The 12,362-nt window shown below is 38.4% G+C and overlaps 1 protein-coding gene and 1 long non-coding RNA gene across 4 annotated transcripts in view; one reads left to right on the top strand and one right to left on the bottom strand.

Moving 5' to 3' along the window:
* LOC116571914 overlaps positions 1–8,815 on the bottom strand; it is a 33,490-nt gene extending 24,675 nt beyond the window's left edge. Inside the window, exons 1-2 of the long non-coding RNA XR_004278045.1 lie at positions 8,614–8,815; positions 8,248–8,353 (exon numbers count right to left, since the gene is read on the bottom strand). This is a non-coding gene — a long non-coding RNA (uncharacterized LOC116571914). The remainder of the gene's footprint in view (positions 1–8,247; positions 8,354–8,613) is intronic.
* The window catches only part of DCC (DCC netrin 1 receptor), a 1,159,911-nt gene that overhangs the window by 841,320 nt on the left and 306,229 nt on the right, over positions 1–12,362 (top strand). The window lies entirely within an intron of this gene.

Raw genomic sequence — 12,362 nt, 5'->3', positions numbered from 1 at the left:
CCTCGTGGTCCAGTAGCTGTTTGTCCCTCTTTTGCTCAGCTTCTTTATTCTCTGTCATTTGGTCTTCTATATCACTAATTCTTTCTTCTGCCTCATTTATCCTAGCAGTGAGAGCCTCCATTTTTGATTGCACTTCATTAATAGCTTTTTTTATTTCAACTTGGTTAGATTTTAGTTCTTTTATTTCTCCAGAAAGGGCTTTTATATCTCTCGAGAGGGTTTCTCTAATATCTTCCATGCCTTTTTCGAGCCCGGCTAGAACCTTGAGAATTGTCATTCTGAACTCTAGATCTGACATATTACCAATGTCTGTATTGATTAGGTCCCTAGCCTTCGGTACTGCCTCTTGTTCTTTTTTTTGTGTTGAATTTTTCCGTCTTGTCATTTTGTCCAGATAAGAGTATATGAAGGGGCAAGTAAAATACTAAAAGGGTGGCAACAACCCCAGGAAAAAATGCTTTAACCAATTTAGAAGAGATCCAAAATCGTGAGGGGGGAGAAAGGGGATAAAAAGAGGTTCAAAAAGGAAGAAAGAAAAAAAAAGAAAAAAGAAAAAAAAAAAAGAAAAGAAAAGAATTTAAAAAAAAAAAGGAAAACACCTAAGAAAAATGTAAAAAAGAAAAAATATATATATTAGATAAACTAGTAAAAAATCGTTAAAAAAGAAAAAGGTAACAGTTAAAAAAAAAAAAATTTTACCCGAAGGCGAGAAAAAAAAAAAAAATGAAAAAGAAAAAAATTAAATTAACTGCAAGACTAAAAAAAAATCACAGGGAAAAAGCCATGAGTTCCGTGCTTGGCTTTCTCCTCCTCTGGAATTCTGCTGCTCTCCTTGGTATTGAAACCGCACTCCTTGGTAGGTGAACTTGGTCTCGGCTGGATTTCTTGTTGATCTTCTGGGGGAGGGGCCTGTTGTAGTGATTCTCAAGTGTTTTTGCCCCAGGCGGAATTACACCGCCCTTACCCGGGGCCGGGGTGAGTAATCCGCTCGGGTTTGCTTTCAGGAGCTTTTGTTCCCTGAGCGCTTTCCGTAGAGTTCCGGAGGACGGGAATACAAATGGCGGCCTCCTGGTCTCCGGCCCGGAGGAGCCAAGAGCCTGGGGCCCCACTCCTCAGTGCGCCCTTAGAGAACAGCGCCCGGTTACTCCCGTCTGCCTGACCTCCGGCCGCGCTCCGAGCTCACTGAGCCTGTGGCCGGTTCAAGGTAACCCCGAGCTGCGAGCTTACTGTCGGCTCTGTCTCTGTAGCCGGCTTTCCCGTTCCAGTACCTGCAAGCTCTGAGACACTCAGACACCCCTGGTCCTTCTGTGACCCTGTGGGACCTGAGGCCACGCTGAACCCGCGTGGGCTTCGCCCCGGTTTAGCCTCTGGAGCGATGTCCCTCAGCGGAACAGACTTTTAAAAGTCCTGATTTTGTGCTCCATTGCTCCGCCGCTTGCCGGGAGCCGGCCCCTCCCCCCGGGGTCTATCTTCCCGTCGCTTTGGATTCACTTCTCCGCCGGTCCTACCTTTCAGAAAGTGGTTGTTTTTCTGTTTCCAGAATTGCTGTTCTTCTTCTCTTCGATCTGCCGATGGATTTTCAGGTGTTTGCAATCTTTAGATAAGCTATCTAGCTGATCTCCGGCTAGCTGAAGCAGTCTCAGCCTGCTACTTCTCCGCCATCTTGACTCCTCCCCGAGTCTGTTCATTTCTATCTCTGTGTTTTTCATGTGTGTTTGAAATGATCTCCTTTTTTCTTTAGGGTCTTTCATAAGTCTTTTTTTTTTTTTTTAGACTTAAGATTTCTAAGAGCACAGAGCCTGTTGACCTAAGTTACCATATGGATCAGTCTCAGCCTGCATAACCTTATTTTTCACTCCAAATTTGTTGGAATTCTATCATGCCATTCACTCATTCATTCATTCAACAGATATTCATTGTGTGCCCCCATGAGCTGCCCTGTATTTCCTAGTACTGGGAATTCAGCAGTAAAAAAGAAAGACAAAATACTTACCTTGATGAGGTATTTATATTAATTATATTAGTGATTATTTATGCTAGTGATCAGGAGATATAATAAACAAACAAAAACCAAATATGCAAAAGAATAAAAAAGTTTAAGGGGGTAGAGAATGAGCAGGATGATGATTCTAGAAAGGAAAGTCAGGAAAAAATTCTAGAGAAACAGCATTTTAAGGGGACATCTGAATGATTGGGAGGGATGCCAGCAAAGATTTTGGGTGGAGACATTTCAGATAGAGACAATAGCAAGTACTCTGGCCCTGGAGAGGAAGCACGAGAAGACCACCGACCATGCTGCAGGAGGGCAAGGGAAAGAGAGAATGGGAGATGGTTTGACAGGTGGCAGGGCTCGGCCAGGAAAAGCCTTGAAAGCCACAGTAAGGAGGGCTGATTTAATCCTCAGTGCAGAGGCGCAGGGGAGAGTAGCATAATCTACTATTCCTTTTCAAGTGGGAATGAGAGCAGAGAGGAGGCTAATGCAGTAGTTCAGTCAAGAGATGCTGGTAGCTCAAGTTTCGGTTTTAGATCCAGGACACCTTGGGAAAGTAGGGACAAGTCTTGCTCGAGGGTGTAGGATGCGAGAAAAGACAGAAGTCAGTTTTCCTCTTAGGTTCTTGCCCTCAGAAGCTCAGTGAATCAAAGGGCCATTGTTGGGATCAGAAGCTGAGGAAGGAGCTGGCTTGGAGGGCATTTAGGACAAATCAAGAGTTATTTTTTGACATATTAGGTTTGAATATTAAATGTGTGCAGGTTTTATTTTCTAGTTAGACTGTATTTGAGGAAGGTGCCGAGTATTTAGAATATAAAAATAAGAGAAAATGCCACATAGTACTAAGCCAATAGCCAAATGCATGTGGTATTCAGCTTCTAATAGTGGTAAAGCTGAACAATTGTTGGAAAAACATGGAAGAATTCCCCATGCTATAAACTGTAAAACATCTGTGCCCAAATGTCCCTAATGAAAGCACTGCAGGGATGTGTGCACTGCCATGCACAGCAGACATTCACAAATTTGTCCATCACAGAGAAGCTTGCTTCTTAGACAGCCTCCCTACAGACCAGTGAAGTAGGATTTGATGTGACTGCTACCAGCAAGAAGTGCCTAAAAGGAGCCTCTGATCTGTAGCCCAGTCTGCTAGCTGCCAAGATTTTCTGAGGAACTGATCCAAAAGGGGCAAGTTAGTGCCAAAATAAATGTTATCCCAGAACCAGCTTGTTTTCTGACATGTACCCTGCCTGTGTTCACTAAACCGGAGACTGGATTCTAATGAGATGTCTGTTCACAGAAGATCCTGAGGTTGAATCACCTTACCGCTCTGGGACTGCATTGGAATTTTACCAGCAGATGCTGGGTTTAGGGCCGAGTGGAGACCACAAAGCTGAGGAGTTTGCCTTTTGTCTTTCAACATCCCTTTTCTTTATCCTTTTCTTGGTCTGGCAGTGTCTTTTATCCCTCATTACCTCAGAGCACCCAAAGTCTAAAACATTTATCCAAAAGATCTGAAACATAATGTTGAAACCATACAGTAAGGTTGACCTTGTTAATCCCAATGGTGGAATTTTGCAAAGGTAAACTTTGGAATCCAGAGACTTGCCAATCCCAGGGTTGGTCAGAGCACTGGTGGCATCAGCAGGCCTGTGTCTAGATTCCTGATCCTGGGTTTTTATGTTAAACAACTCTGCGGGCAAAAATTGTGTGTTCCCTTTTGTTTATGTTTTTATTTTCTGAAAATGGATACAATGCTAAACCGATAAGCAAAAGACATGGGTTCAAGATTGGCATGTTCTCTATATCCTGCTGCGTATGTTTGAGAAAATCACTTACTTTGTTTATTTATTTATTTTAAGTAGACCTCATGCTCAGCATGGAGCCGAGTATGGGGCTTGAACTCATGACCCTGAGATCAAGACCTAAGCTGAGACCAGAGTCAGCTGTTTCACCACCTGAGCTACCCAGGCATCCCATCACTTACTTTTTCTGATTCTCAATTTCTTCTTATGAAATGGGGAACATATTGGATGTATTACTTTCTTAGGCCTCCAGTGACAAAGTGCCACAAACTAGAGTGTTTAAAACAACAGAAATTTGTTCTATGACCGTTCTGGAGACTAGAAATCCGAAATAAAGGTGTTAGCAGAGCCATGCTCCCTCTGTAAGTTTTAGAGAAAAATCCTTCCTAGTTGCTAGCAGTTTTCAGCAGTCCGCCCATCATGTCTCATGTCTCATGTCTCTTCGCCTCTTTTTATAAGAACGCCCATGATACTGGATTTAGAGCTCACCCCAACACAGTATGACTTTATTTAATTTGACTAATTGTATCTGCAAAGGCCTTTCTTGGTACACATGAATTTGGGGGGGGATAGTATCCCATCCAGTACCTATACACTGTCCTACAAATCACACAGATTGTAAATGAAATTCCAAGTAATCTGAGTGAAGACTGAGCAAACTCTAACATATATATATTTTAGGGGCGCCTGGGTGGCTCAGTGGGTTAAAGCTTCTGCCTTCAGTTCAGGTCTTGATCCCAGGGTCCTGGGATCAAACCTGGCATCAGGCTCTCTGCTCAGCAGGGAGCCTGCATTCTCCCCTCTCTCTCTGCCTACCTCTCTGCCTACTTGTAATCTTTGTCTGTCAAATAAATAAATAAAATCTTAAATATATATATATATATATATATATATATATATATATATATATTTTAAACTTTGGAATCCTGAGACTTGAGTATATATATATATTTCTAATTAATGAAGAAACTACTTTTTCATTTAAAAAACAATCTCAATCATTATCTCTCAAGCAAAGAAGTACTAAGAAACATCTTTCATTTCCTTAAAATCGTATATGATTATGCTCTTACCTGCTTCCTTTCTCCAGAATTCTAATCCTGCCTTGTAGGCTGTAAGACATAGTGTTTTCTGAATATTAAGGACTGCAAACCACCCAGGTGGCCCTAACTAACTAAGTGAAAGGAATCATCTGAATAATGAAGTTTGCAGAAGCTACGAGTGAGAACAGTTACCAACTGCATGCTCAGATTCCCCTGGTTTGATCTTCAGTTGATAAAAATCCCACGAGCATTTCCTCCCGAATAGTGAAGGCCACGTGTTGGCTCTGATATTAACAGCTACAACCTACAGTAGTAATTGTGTGTTATCACCTTAAAATCTTACAAATTCGACCCATAGCAATCCCCTGTACCTGTGAAATATCCTGTGAACAAGAATTCTGGCCCAGCCCAACTCCCATGAGAGAAATCATAAAGTTAAATGTGTCAAAATTAACACTGTCATACTTGGATTTGAACCTAGCGTACCATTCTTGCCACAATGCTAATGTGCAAGTGCATGTGTGTGTGTGCGTGCATGCACAAACTAAGACTAGCAATGATTCTTTCAAAGCAATAGAAAAATAATTAATTGAAAGTTAACTGCATTTTAACACATTTATGAGTTAAAATTCCTATTACTTCAAAAAACATAGCTATGATAGGATAATTTTTTTTTTTTAAATCCCAACGTTACTGGTTTATCTGAGTGATTTGTACTAACTACTGCTGAGGAACATGCTAAGTATATAATTTCTACTTTCTCTTATAAATCACGTACTTGATCTTAACCTGCAGTCTGTTGCTTTGATTCAAAATCTTGTCCCACAATCTTGTGAGGAAATAAAAAAATAATAATTATTACTTCCATCCTTCAGTGGGGCTAGTTGGTTTGTATTTCATGCAAGCTTCACAAAAATTGCTTAAGACTCCCAGAAATAACTTGTTGCTACTTCTGGTGTTATGTTTCATCATTTAATATATTTAACCACAAATAAAAATGTAATCATAGATTTAACATATCACTGACTTATTTTAGATTATACCAACACCTTGATTAATTTTACCACCTCAAATGTGTTGGTTTTTTTTTTTTTTTTTGAAGATTTTATTTATTTATTTGACAAACAGAGATCACAAGTAGGCAGAGAGGCAGGCAGAGAGAGAGTAGGAAGCAGGGTCCCCGCCGAGCAGGGAGCCCAATGCAGGGCTTGATCCCAGGACCCGGGGATCATGACCTGATCCGAAGGCAGAGGCTTTAGCCCACTGAGCCACCCAGGCGCTCCTTGAATGTGTTTTGTTCTATACCCTCTTATAATTTAGTGTAATTTTGCCACTATCTTTGGAAATATTGAAGTGTTCCCCATTTCAATCCATGAGTTCTTGAATTAACCTAGTCGCAATGTCTCCGTTTGCCATGTTCAGTGTGGTAGCTACTCACCATAAGTGGCTGTTGAGCACTTGAAGTATGGCTTGCCCGAACTGAGATGTAAATGTAAAAATAAACACTATTTGTTAAAGACTTAGTATGGAAAAAGTATGAAATATCACATTAGCAAATCTTATATTGATTATAGTTTGAAATGATAATATTTTAGACATATTGGGTTAAACATACATGATTATTTAATTTTTACTTTTTGAATGTGGCGACTAGAAAGTTTAAATTACTGTGAGCATTCCTGGATCACATTATATTTATACTGAATGGTGATGACTTAGATGTAAATACTCTTCTGTCGTACCTCCAAGTTGGAGGACGTCAAGAAAATGGCCAATCTGATATTCAGTTGAGTTTAGGAGTTACTGAAATACAGTGGTTAAATTTAACAATCTTCGAAGAAATACTTCTTAAAGTCTTGCCTAAATAGCATTCATAGTTAACTACTACTTTCCTTATTTGACTCCACATTAATGGACATCATCATAATCGATAGCCTTTGTATGTTTGAGTCAAAGGCATTGTTTTCCTATTAGCCTGACACTGTATGTGACCACTGAAAAGCAAAGCAAAGGAAGTGGGCTTGGGGAGAGAAAGGATACATTTGATGATCCAGGGCAGTGCACCGTGTCCCTGTGTTCAGTTTTACTTAAAGTCGTCGTCCAACTTCTGTGAGATGATTTACTGCTGAAGTCTATTTGTCTTCCTGCTGCTATCTCGGAGCAAGCCTAAATCTTCCATGTGGTTAATAAACTTCTTATCTTTTGAATACTGAAAATAAAATAAACTTAATCCTCAGGGTGGTTCAGTCAGCAGACCGGGAGCCTTTTAGATGCTTCCTGGAGATAGAGGACAACTAGGTTTTCTGCCCTGTGCGATTATCAATCTTCCCCTTGCATGCATGCACGTGTAAGGGCATTAAAGGTGCTTCTCAGTGATAAATGTCAGTGGAATCGCAAAGTGAATATTAATTTCAGTATTGTCAAGGTCAGATGTGTACCCAGGTTCATTGTTACTGGAATTTTTATTGTTGCTGCTGTTAGGAAAGATATTTTATCTTGGGCTCTTTTTGCAAGAGTCAGGAGAGAAGGGGAACAAAATTTCTTAACATGCATATACATTACTCAGAGAAAAGTGCCTTAGGCACAGCCTGATCTGTTAATTGGGGTAATTATTTTGAGTGCCTTAAGAAAAATCAAAGTGTGGGTTTAGAGGAGCTAAGTAAGGTGGGAGCAGAACAAACAGATGATCCCAAAATCTTCAGACTAGTTGATGTTCCTGAAAAGTGGCTGACTATGTATGTGGAAAAAGGAAGGAAAAAATTCAGGAGAAATAAGTTAAGAAGAGAAAAATTATGTGATGAGGCCATTCCTCAAAGTTGGATATGAAATTATCTAGTTAGGAGCTCAAGAAATTAAAAGAGAAATGAAAGTGAAGAAAAATATTAGATTATGACTGTCTGGGGATAAAGAAGCCACTGGACATGTCTATATAGAGTGAATTACCTCAGACCCCACAGTGGGTACAAGCACGTAATATTCATCTGCCAACACCCTCACACACGTGACAGATCTAATTCTAGTCTAGTATTAACAATCTTAGTGAACAACGCCAGAAACATCCAGCTATGCAAATTAGAAATACAGGAGTCACTCCTGGTGCCTCCATCCTCCTCACAGCCCCATCTCCAGTACATCCAATGCTGCTGATTTTACCTTCCACACAGCTCTTGAATCCCTCCCCATTACTGTTGTTCTAACTCGGGCTGTTAACCATTGTCTTTTATACTACAGAATACTCTTGCAACTAGGCTCCCAATACCCACATTCATCACCTTTCATTCACTCTTCATGGAACTGACAGAGTACACAATGCTTAACTCATCAATTCCATTCTTGTTCTTAGAATAAAAGATCAAAATCTTCCCAAGGCCTTTAAGATCCAATATGGTTTCACCCCAGCAATCTCTCTCACCTCATCTGAATCCCTCTTCAGACTCCTTGTGTCCTGCAACCCAAGACTGTCAGTTCTATGCAAGTTTTCACTGTTTACTCAGTCAATTCTTCCAATGCCTCGTACACTGTAAAAAAATAAAATAAATTACTTAATATTTATTGAGTACTTCCTTTGTGCCAGAAGCTATTTATTATGAATCTCCACAACAAACTCATGGGGATAAGTATTAGCATTAACCCCATTTTTAAGATAAGAAAAACTAAACTCAAAGATAATATTAATTAAGTAGCTTGACCCCAGCCAGCTAGCCTGAGCAAGGGTACTGGATTTGAACCCAGGTCTTTCATTCTGGAATCCATATTCTTTACTGTTAATTTCTCTCACCAAATTTTATTATATGGGGTATGTTGGCATCTCCTGCATCAGAGAAGCCCAGATCTGCGACTTCTGGGAAACCTATGTGGCAGGAGAATAGAGTTCTAAATTTCTTCCTTAAGTTATGGTGCCTCCCAAAAGAGCCAGTTTACCCAAGGCAGTTCCTTATCTTTTAAAGCCTAGAGATAGATAAACGATAAATTTCTTCCCCAAAGAGATCGTATCTTTTTAAGATAGGATCTCTTTGCTGTATGTAGAAAAAGATTGCCACTTCCTTCTTCTCTAATAAATGACAGCAGGGCTCTTTTATAAAAGCAATCTATACAAGTCATTTATTGCTCTATTAAAACTACAAACATCAAATATTGATTCTTCCCATACTGACCATAATACAAACCAACTTTGAGAAGGGTTGCTAGGATTTAGTTACATTATCACCATGGGGAACACTCCAGGTTGCACATAAGCTGAAGACACCTGATCCTCTGATGCATATCTGTTTATAGAGAACTGATATTTTTGTGTACAGAAATACAATCCTGAAGTACGGATGAATCTCAAATAAGTGTGAAGCAAGCATGAGGTCTGCGCATGCCCTTCCGAGGAATTTCTGCTTCCAAATCTGCTGTAAGAATTAAACATGAATTTATGGTCTGTGCAACAGTGAAAGTAACTCTATTTGGAGTATTTATGAGGAGCATGAAAGGCTTAACTTTTATGTGTTCTTATGACACAGCAGGCAAATCTTTACTCTCTTATCAGACGCTCTCTTGGCCACATTTGTTTTGTAAACATAATCCTGATTCAGGACTCAGGCTATACCTTACAGAACTATGGAATGCTGTGTTTCCTATTTTCCTGTCACATTCATCATTTCCTTGCAGTCTTCCAACAATGTTAAGTATTGAGAAGAACAAATATTCCTTCCTCCATTTGTCTGATGAGGGAACCAAACTATGGAAAAGTTCAAGGAACTTAAGTCCAGATAACTACCATGTTATCTGGAACACTTGCTTCTCTATATGGCCTCATATAATCTTAGTTTAATCCTAGATGTTTTCCACCTTCCTATTATTTTTATTTAGAATCTCAGAAAAGTTCCTGACAACTTTTTGGAAAATCAACGTGATTTTTTTTTTTTCCAAACCCTTATTCCCAAACTGAAGTTTTAGAGACAAACATTTTTAAATAAAATGGATGAATTTTTAAACTTTCTTCAAGTATCTTGAGGCATACCATATTTTCTTAAAACTGGTAGAATATTGATTTGTTGATAATACTAACAAAATAACAAAATAGAAAACATAGGAAAAAAACAATTTAATAATTGATAATTCTATGCTTCTGGTTGTTTCCCTAATATGAGATCAATTGTGTCATCTTTAATTTATTTCACTTTGGAGTTCTTCTCATTATCTTTACTTAAAGGGCTCATTGTTGAAAGACTTCCTCAAGCTATAGAGCAGTTTTTCTACTTATCAGCTTGTAAATTCTATTCCAAAAATGCTAAATTCATGGTCATTACCCAAAATACTCATTCACACTCATGTGTACGGTCTTACCAGTCTCCTTCTTCACACATGAACTTCCTGTCCTTCCTTTTTTCATCAGTGCAATTCTTTTTTTTTTAAATTAATTTATTTCTTTGAGAGTGAGAGCACATGCCTGTTTGGGGGGGGTGGGTGTTGGGAGGGGAAAGTAGACTCCCCACTGAGCACAGACCCCCCTACCCCTCAGCTGGGCTTGATCCCATAACCCTGAAATCATGACCTGAGTAGAAATCAAGAGTGTGATGTCCAACTGACTGAGCTACACAGGCACCCCCAACAGTACAGTTTTTAACTGTTCTTCAAGAAATGTTCTTGAACAAATTCCCCTAACCATCCCTAAATACTATATACTTCATCAATAGATCTATGTCAGGAATTCTTATATACTTCATTGCCTGTCCAGAGAGGTTTTAATCTTGGTTATATACGGTCTGTTGTTCATGTTTGGCTATTTCCTGTGTGTATGTTTTCTCCTCTAAATTCCTAGAAGGTTTCTACCATAATAAAACATTTCACAATGCTAGAGGTAGCACCGTATCCTAAGCACATAAAAAGTATGATTAGATTTTAAAATCAGCTGACACTTCTATCTAAAATGGAATGTAACACAAAGGAAAGTAACTGAACCCAAGCTATTCTGAAAAAAAAAAATTATTAGGGGGGAAAAAAAGAGTCAGTGTGATTTTCTATTACATCTAGCTTTCAGGAACATGGAAACTTGAGTATATTTGGCTAAAAATTTAAGTTTTCAACTTTTCAATGTTTGGTATATTGTAAGCAATTTTCCTAGATCATAAAAACAATTGCTTTTGACATGACTTAGAAATCTCCAGTTTAAATGGTTTGAGACCTCAATCATGCAGTCAGAAATCTACATTCTCCATTACATTTTACATTTCTAAGCCTTGCCTATTTTCTAAAGTGAAGTTAAAAATACTCTGCATGCTTCACCAAGGCTATTTACTACTTGACTATGTCAGGGAAAAACTTAGCTATCCCACCGAAAAGGCCTTATCTTGAAGTCAATTTCTGAAACCACTTTTATTATCAAACTGCTTCTACTTCTAGTTCTAGGAAGATTACTTTCAGTACTATTATTTTTCAGAGAGACTCATTAAAGTTCTTTTCTACTACACTGTCAAAAATACCCATCATTTGTTATATTAGCATATATACATATATGTGTGTGTGTGTGTGTATATATATATATAAAATATGTAAGTCATATATATCACACATGTCATATGTGTATAGATGTCTCTATATTTCTCTACACACATACAATGACAAAGTTGAGTATCTTGTGGGTTAGCAGATGCCACCTATTGAAACCCCAAATAAAATGATCAGGTAATAACCCCTTCCTCCAACTGAGTCTAGTCAGATTTCTGTGGTTTTGTAATAGAAACCCACCCCATAGTTTGTGCTTCTTTCTTGCGAAATGACTGTCATATTTCCTAACTATGTATAGTTCAGTCAAGAAGGGGTTTCATTATGTTAATAATTACATTGCCCGCAGGCTTTTTGATGTTGCATTCCCCATACAGAATAGAAACAGATTTCATAGAAATATCATTAAAGCTGTTAACTACAGGAGGAAAAAAATCAAAGAGGCAATCAAACCATGCACTTTATTATCAATAAATGCAAATACTTTCAGAAACGGCTTGCATTTGAAACACATTCAGTTAGGAGATCATCAACAATGGGAGCCACTATTTAAATAAGAGCTTTGTGGTCTAAATCCATTTAGATCACTACAGACAATTACTTAGATCTGTTGCTATCCATCTTAAACAGTGAACTCAAGAATCGTTTTTTTAAATTAGCAAATGAATAAGGAGGTAAAATCATGCTCAGAATTTTGGCCTGATTTGAGCACATGTGAATTATAGTTCATTATTTGAATGACAACACGTGATTTTTTTTGTCCCAAATGCACTAGTACTTTAGTTCCATTAAAAAAAAAAAAAGATTTGGTAGCTGTTAAATTGATGATTTAGGAACAGTAGGACACATTGTACTACACAGTCATTTTGAGAAGACTTTAAATATTCAAATGTTCAACTACATATTCTCTGACACTAACATTTGTCTTCATTTTGGACTTCCAGCTGAGAAACATCAGTATAATGGTGAAAAGACATCAGCCTCATTCAGTATTATGAAGGCAGTAACATGTCTTGATCCTTCTAAAGCTTTTTCTAT

Source organism: Mustela erminea, chromosome 13 (assembly GCF_009829155.1).
Source record: "Mustela erminea isolate mMusErm1 chromosome 13, mMusErm1.Pri, whole genome shotgun sequence".
Lineage (NCBI taxonomy): Eukaryota > Metazoa > Chordata > Mammalia > Carnivora > Mustelidae > Mustela > Mustela erminea.
The sequence above is the reverse complement of the archived record's forward strand: the minus strand, read 5'-3'. Positions and strand labels throughout refer to the sequence as shown.